The sequence below is a fragment of the Eucalyptus grandis genome, chromosome 8 (assembly GCF_016545825.1).
Source record: "Eucalyptus grandis isolate ANBG69807.140 chromosome 8, ASM1654582v1, whole genome shotgun sequence".
Lineage (NCBI taxonomy): Eukaryota > Viridiplantae > Streptophyta > Magnoliopsida > Myrtales > Myrtaceae > Eucalyptus > Eucalyptus grandis.
In genome coordinates, this window is record NC_052619.1 from 24928692 (window position 1) to 24936398 (window position 7707).

The window sequence follows — 7707 nt, forward strand, 5'->3', positions numbered from 1 at the left end:
AATTTAAAATTACTTCATGTGATTCACTCCTTCAATTTTTTTTATGCTGCACATGCCATTTACTTGGAAGCGAAGCGACCGGGGGAGAGACATAGGTACGGTCCTCCCATCATCATGCTGTTAGAGCAGTCTTAAAAAAACGCGGTTATGTAAAATTCGGCGTTGACGTGATTCACTTGAGTCATACACACTCACACATATATATTATTATTAAATTTCTAATAAGTGGACAAAGAGACTCTAATTGCGATTTATTACGCAATTATTGTCCTCTTTGCTTTTAAAACGGCCCCATCAAAGCTTCTTTTACGCTATTATTAGTTGGACAGCACTAGGCGCGCTTTGATTGATGTGTGGGTGCCACGGTTTCTGACGTATGCAACATGAAAAAGTAGAAAGTCGCTGAAGATATTTCATGGGATCATCCTCCTCTGCTTTTTCACTAACAACTTAAAGAAAGGGATATACTAACCCATTAAAAATGGAAAAGAGATGGAATAAAGAAGCAGAATATCATTCGCGTTCACCCTTATTTTTGACCGAGGACTCTTATCTAATCCACCACGCGAGACTCGAGGAATATAAAGATATAGAGGCAACTAGCAGACACACAAGAAAAAGACGAGTAAAGATAAATTTTTAGTAAGTCTTTCCAAAAAAAAAAAAAGTCCTTTGTAATATAAAGGTGAGTGTGATAGACTAACATGCCTTCTTATATATATATATGAAGCATAGTATCCTAAATCTATCACATCATGAATTCTATATTGACATAAGTATGACACACCATCCTTCCACTCAAGAGATGCAGCCTCAAATTATTCACAATCCAACTCCTAAGAGTTTCGTTAATATTGCTCTTGTTCTATTGATCACTAACTAAAAATCTGAAAAGATTAGAAAAGAGAAGAGTAAACAACTATAGTCCAATACCACCGGCCTTGGTGGCTCAATAAGAACCCTTGCCTTGGGGGAAAGGTGAGGGGATCAAACCCCAGGGGAAGCATCGGCGATTTTCGTGACGTCGGGTGGTGGGTCCTCCGCTAGCGTCGCTCCGTGGTTTACTTGGTGGCTATGTACCGCCACAATATTCCCCGGGTATCAAAAAAAAAAAAAAAAACAACTATAGTCCAATGAGTAATACATATATTTTCTAAGCAGATTGAGTAGCCACAATATATATAAGTATAGAGTACTAATAAAAACTCATAATCAGACTCTTTAATATATATCAAATCATATACGAATTGTTTCATTTTAACAAACTTTATACAATTCAAAAAATTAAAGCATTGATCAATCTTATCAAAATCACATGCCGATGGTTTATTTTATTGGTCAATCTCAAATTACATGTCAATAGTTTATCTATTGACCAATTTATTGCTCAATCCCACAAGGATATCCTAACCAGTGCTTACCCAACAATTCACAAGCCAATTCAAAATCAAATCACAAAACAGTTTCACAAACCAAAAATGTAATATTTCTCAACACAACTCATCTGCTCAAAATACTTTTCATAAAGTGTTTCTCCAATAATTTCCGAATTCATTTCGTAAATTAGTTCAAAAAGCTCTCTATATATATCTTTTCACAATACCTTTTGTAAAACCACTCTCAAACCATTCACAAATACTAGAAGGCAATCATTGCCCGATCTAGATTTTACGCAATAAAAATGCTTTAATAACCGGTATGATACTCAAATATTTTTTATTCTCAAGACATGAGTTTATAAATTCATAGAAGAGATAGTACCATTCACTTAAAATGTCCAAAGCCAAACAACAATGCTTACTCAAATCGATGATCTCATAATCTTAACAATAAAACGATAATCAACGTCAGAACCAAGTAAAACTCAGCCTCAACTAGGAAATGTTGAATTATGAAAGACTCCAATGCACTAGTAAATTACTTACTTGAAGCACTTATGCAAACCTAAATGCAATGTGGAACTCAAGCGCGAAACCCTAAGATTTCACTCTGACTAAACTGTTGCTCTAACCAACTCCCGTCAAACTCCACAGCTCCACAAATACCGTATTCCACTATTTTCATGAAATCCCATAGCTCATCATCTCAAAAATTGGACTCCGTGGCTCAAATTTCACAAAACTTTGAATATATGACAAAACCCCGAAAACTACTCCAATTAGACGAACGAAATGTGTGAACATTTATCAAGCGTTGCATATCGAAATAACTCTAACTTGGTGAGGTTTCCATGATGACATGCGAAACCTCTTTTCTTCTCTTTTCCTTTCTTCTTCTTTCCTCTTTCTCTCTTTTCCTTCTTTTCTCGGTGTGCCCTCCCTTCTATTCTTAGCCGAGCGTCCATCTTCCCTTTTCTTTTTGAACGCTCAACTTTTTGCCCTTTTTTGTTTGCTTTGACTTAGTCAAAGTCTATATTCTACAAAATCTTACATAAATAATGTGTACTTAGGTATAAGCCGCTCAAATTTGAAAAGAATACTTACAAGATCCAGATTGTGTATCTAGTTCTCAATTTCACTCATGCACTTTTTTTTCTTGGTTGGGCAATTATGCACTTGATAGACGGTGTACCTTCTACTAAATTATGGTTTTCCTGTCTTAATTCTTTTGATAAGCATCACGAGAATAAATCATCTTATAATTGTAATATTCGATATTGGCTTGAGTGAAGAAGGGATTAGCCAACTGGTAAAAATGAACAAGTCTTTACACTTAGAAAGTAAGTTAAAGCGTATTACTTTATGTTGTACTTAAATCGTCAAAACACATTTTCAATTTTTCTGAGGAAAAAGAAAATTCTTCTTTCAAATGTCATGCATCGCTACTTCCTGACTGATAATTGATAGTTCAACAATTAGCATATAATTCACTTATCATTTCCCAAAATTCAAGGGAAAAATAGGATTCCCGGTCAAACAAAAGTCATATTTTTACCGAAAAGTTAAAGAAAAAAAAGTCATATGAGGACAAGTTCAAAGAATGTACGAGTGAAAAATAAGCATGAGGACATCAACGAGCTGTGTAAATCCCATTAAGGTAATTTCTCCACAATGACAGCTAAGCAATAACGACAATGCTTCAAATACTTTTTATTGGGCATTTTACACGGCTCATTCTGCCACCAATGCTATGTAGAGAAATATAAGCAAAAAATTAGGGGAAAGAAAAACCGAGGCATGACATCTCATTTGCTAGTGTTGTAAATGTAAGCACATGCTCTCTTCTTTAGTTCCTGAATCCACTCTTCTACCAATGACTTCTCCATAACAATTTATGGCGCATTTTGTGCGTATTAAAAAATCCAATCTAAAAATTTAACCGGTTAAATAAAAGTGTGCTTTACTATTTAAATATTCTAATATTCATCATCATGTGTAGGCTAAACTTTGGCCTAGGTTTAGTGTGTGAAAATATGTAATCGGGGAGTTAAATAGGGATGAGAAAAGATTTAAATTCAGATTTCCTATTCTAATATCACATAAGATTTTGTGGAACTATTATCAAATATTCAAAAATTTAAGTTTTTGGGTTGGATTTTCTAACATTTTTACTAACGAAGTAATAATATAACTACATAGACGTTTATCGAATTGTTTTAATAAAGACGCTGTAGCATATATACCAAGACCGCATGCCATGCCTCGCAACACATTCAAAAATGGAAGGTGAAAATGAGTAACTACGGAAACTGACCTTCAATGAAGTTGACGAGTAGCCATCGCAAGTTTTGATTGCTTGACCAGAGATTCAACCAAAACTTGATCTTCGACCCACTCCAAGACAGGGGTTTGGCCACAAGAAGTAGAAGCTTCTGCACGACAATGGATACAAACATGATCCACCTATCCACCGGTGGGTGGCTGCGTTGGTTGAAAGTCCCTCCCTCATCATCAAGGTTGAAAGTTTGAAACCCGCAGTTGCTAGCGTTGTAAGTGGAGGAGCATGGTGATGGGGTCCTGTGTTAGTTTCCCCCGAGGTACTGATGGGCCCGAATGTACCATCAGGCGCTTCTAGGGCTGCGGGCCCTCGTAAGGGGGCACGGCGGATCCTTGGTTATCAAAAAAAAAAAAAAAAACATGATCCACCTTCGCTTAAAGCTCTCTCCCCCTTCCTTGGAGGAGTCCATGAAATATCTTTTGTGCACATCAGTGTGTATCAAAATGCGAAAGAGATAGATCACACCGACTTTCTCCGGCTCAACAGCATGTAACTGCTGGAGAAACTCTTGTCACATGCCATGGCTTCGAGGTAAATAAGAGAGAGCTTATGGTTCAGGATCGTGTATTGTTGTTTTGGAAGAGACTCGTGCTGCTTCTTGAACTTAGCTTCAAGGGTTATTGATAGAGACTTCTTGGCCATTTAGGGTGCGTTTGTTTGCGTTTCTTTAAAAATTGTTCCGGGAACGAAATAGAAAAAAATGTTTTTGTTCCTGGGAATAATTTTTGAACAAAAACGCGTTTGATAAACTTGTTCCAGGAATAAAAAATAAACAGAAACACGTTTGGTAAATTTGTATAATTTTTTTATTTCTTTTATTTTTCTATTTATTTTTTCTTATTTTTCCTTTTTTTTTTCTTCTTTTGGCCGGCGGCCTCGCCTTGGCCGGGCAAGCTCGAGCTCGCGCAGATCCGGCGAGGCTGAGCTCACCCGTGCAACGCCGACTCGCCTAGATCCGGCGAGGCCGAGCCTCGCCGGCCGCCTGGCGAGCTCGACCTCGCCGAATGCTGGCGAGATCAAGCTCGCCCAGCTCGGCGCGAGGTTGGCCTCGCTTGGCTCGGGCGAGCTTGAGCTCGCCCGGATCTAGCGAGGCCGAGCTCGCTCGCGGCCGGCAAGGCTCGGCCTCGCCGAGCCACCGCCAGGTTGGAGTGGCCAACCCTCACCCAGCTACGGCGAGGCTCGGCCTCGCTAGGGGACGGCGAGCCTTGCCGTGGCTGGGCGAGGCCGCCAGCCCTCGTTGGCCGGTCGCCGGCCATGGCCGAGGCCGACGACCGGTGAAAGAAAAAAGAAGAAGAAAATATAAAAGTGTTCCTCAAATGTGTTTCAGAAATAAGAAACACAAATTTGTTGTTCTTATTTCTGTTTTTTTTTTGTTCCTAGGAACAAAAGAACAAAAAAACAAAACGCACCCAAACGTTTTATTCCTTTTTGTTCCTGGAACAAAAAAAAAGAAAAAATGTTCAAAAAAAAAAAGAAAAAGAAACACAAACAAATAGAGCCTTAACAACAAAAGGTTTCTTTTTATTCCTTGTTAAAGAATAAATACTAGGTATATGAGGGTCGATGGAAAATTAGATTGAGGAACCAAACGTAGATGCAAATTTTGGTTAGGTGTCGTCAGAATGGCCCAATTGCTTAACTATCCACATCTACTCGGTCATAGTAAGTGTCCGCTAACTATACCAATTACAGGCAAGCCTTAGTTGAATTATGATTAGTCCAAGCACAAGAAACACGTTACCTTTTGGTATGAAAAGCTGATCAGACAACACGTCGTGGAAGTGGGTTCTCTCTCAGTGGTTTTCTCCGACACACGGGCCTTTATTAATTTAAGACCACAATCCCATCCAATTTAATATTAGGTGATGTGATTCATTCCTTTCACTTTTCATGTTGCACGTTTCATGTCTTCGGCAGCTACTAGAGATCTAGCTGCACGGCCCTACTATCAATCATACCGTTCGAGCAGTGTTTAAGAAGAAAAAGTTATGATAAATTATGCATCCTTCAAAATGTGATGAGTTGACATATTGCTCGCAAATTGCACTCCATCATGTCGAGTACAATTGTCATTATTGAAATATTATCCAACAACATCGTTTGATAACAGATTATATATGCTCTTCATATTTGCATCGCCTCCTCCGCTTGTTAATTTAAACTTTTAATATAAGTTTTTGATATGGTATCAGAGGTTTTTATATTAAAGATGGCATGAGTCATTCACTTCAAATTTGTACAAAAATCATTTAGAACACGAACATCAATTATTTGGTCAAAAATCAGGTGTGCAGTTTATTATGCAGCCCGCATAGACGTTTCTAATTTGAATTGGAGCCGTGAAGAATCTCAATAGCTAGAGAGTAAATTGATTCAATTAACACCCTAAATAAACTCAGTTGTTCATTCGAAATGCTAACCGTAAAACACGAGAATCTAGTTCAATGAATAACAATACGCTAATAGATTGTAACATCTATTAGTAACATGAGAAAATCATTTTATCGTACTTTCGTGAGTATATGAGAAAAATTGCAATAAATCCTAAATTTATGTACATAATACATTTGAGTCTTAACACTTTCAATTGTTTTAATCAAACCTAAACCTTTACCAAAAAATGCAATTAAGCGCTAAAACTTTAAATAAGTTTGATTAAGCCCCGAATCTTCACTAAAAATGCAATCAAGTGCTTTAATTGTATTAGAAATTGCAATTTAAGGATGCCACATGAGTAATGAGTGTCAGTGGTTAATTTAACGTATTATTTATCGAAAGAACATGATTGCAATAAGTGAAAAATTCAAGCTTTAATTGAATCAATCAAAAGTTGTAAGACTCAATTGAAATACGTGATAAAATTTAGGACTCCCTGTGTAGTATTTCATAGTTTTAAAATATGTGTACAGACTATATGGTGATTCATCGACAAATGTTGGCTTGAAAAATGTGATGAAATAAAAAAAAATCTCAAACTAACTTTTCGTTTAGTGCGACATACTAAAAGGTGAAAATCAATTCGTCAATGAAAGACTTCAAATTTGTCGATCATGTTAAAATCAATTTTTGTTAAAACAGATTAAAAGGCGAAAGTTGTCTTGTGCTTGAAACACTTCAAATTTGTCAATCAATAAGTCAAAACGATTCAAAACCTACAAGGAACAGAAATAATGGAATATTCGGTTTCCTTATTAGAAACAAACCGTAGAAATCTTCTTTACCAAAAAAAAAAAAAAAAAAAAAACCGTAGAAATTTGATAATAAATTCCTCTTCCAATCTAGCTAAATGACAATTATTAAAAACTGCTTGATGAAGTGCCGTCATTTAAATATGTTAAGGTGAAAGAAGAGTTTCTTATACACAGTGATAGCGTCACATTGTTAGTAGCCATCCCATTTCTTTTAATCGAAAATGTGCAATTGTCTATAGTTATGGTTTTTGTATCGTAACGCAAAGGGAAACAATGAAATATCAACTGTTACTTATTTGAATTGTAATGATCATGCAGTATAACATAGATGACTTTTTTTTTTTGGGTCGATAACATAGATGACTTGAAAAGGGAATAATTGATTGGATTAAATACATAGCACAATCTGATTTTAAAACTGATGTAATAGCAGAAGTTATTGATGACTTAAATACGTATATATGAGGCCCGAATATGACATGGAGTAATGAACGTGAGATCGAACAAAGAGTGTCGTGAATTACTTAAATGTAAGATACTGATAGTTGACAGGGATGGTAAAATATTGCCATCATGCCGACCCGCGGCCCGGCCTCATTCAGGGCCCTAGGCTACCCCGCCCCGCTCGGTGCTGGGTGTGTGATGGGGATGGGGATGGGGAAGAATGGTTGTTACATGTCCCGCACAAGACATGAATACAAATTGATAAGATCTCACACCGTCTCATCTCGCCCTGTGATTTATATAAATGTTGGCATAGAAAAAATATGGAAAAATTATTTAAAAATATGGATTCATA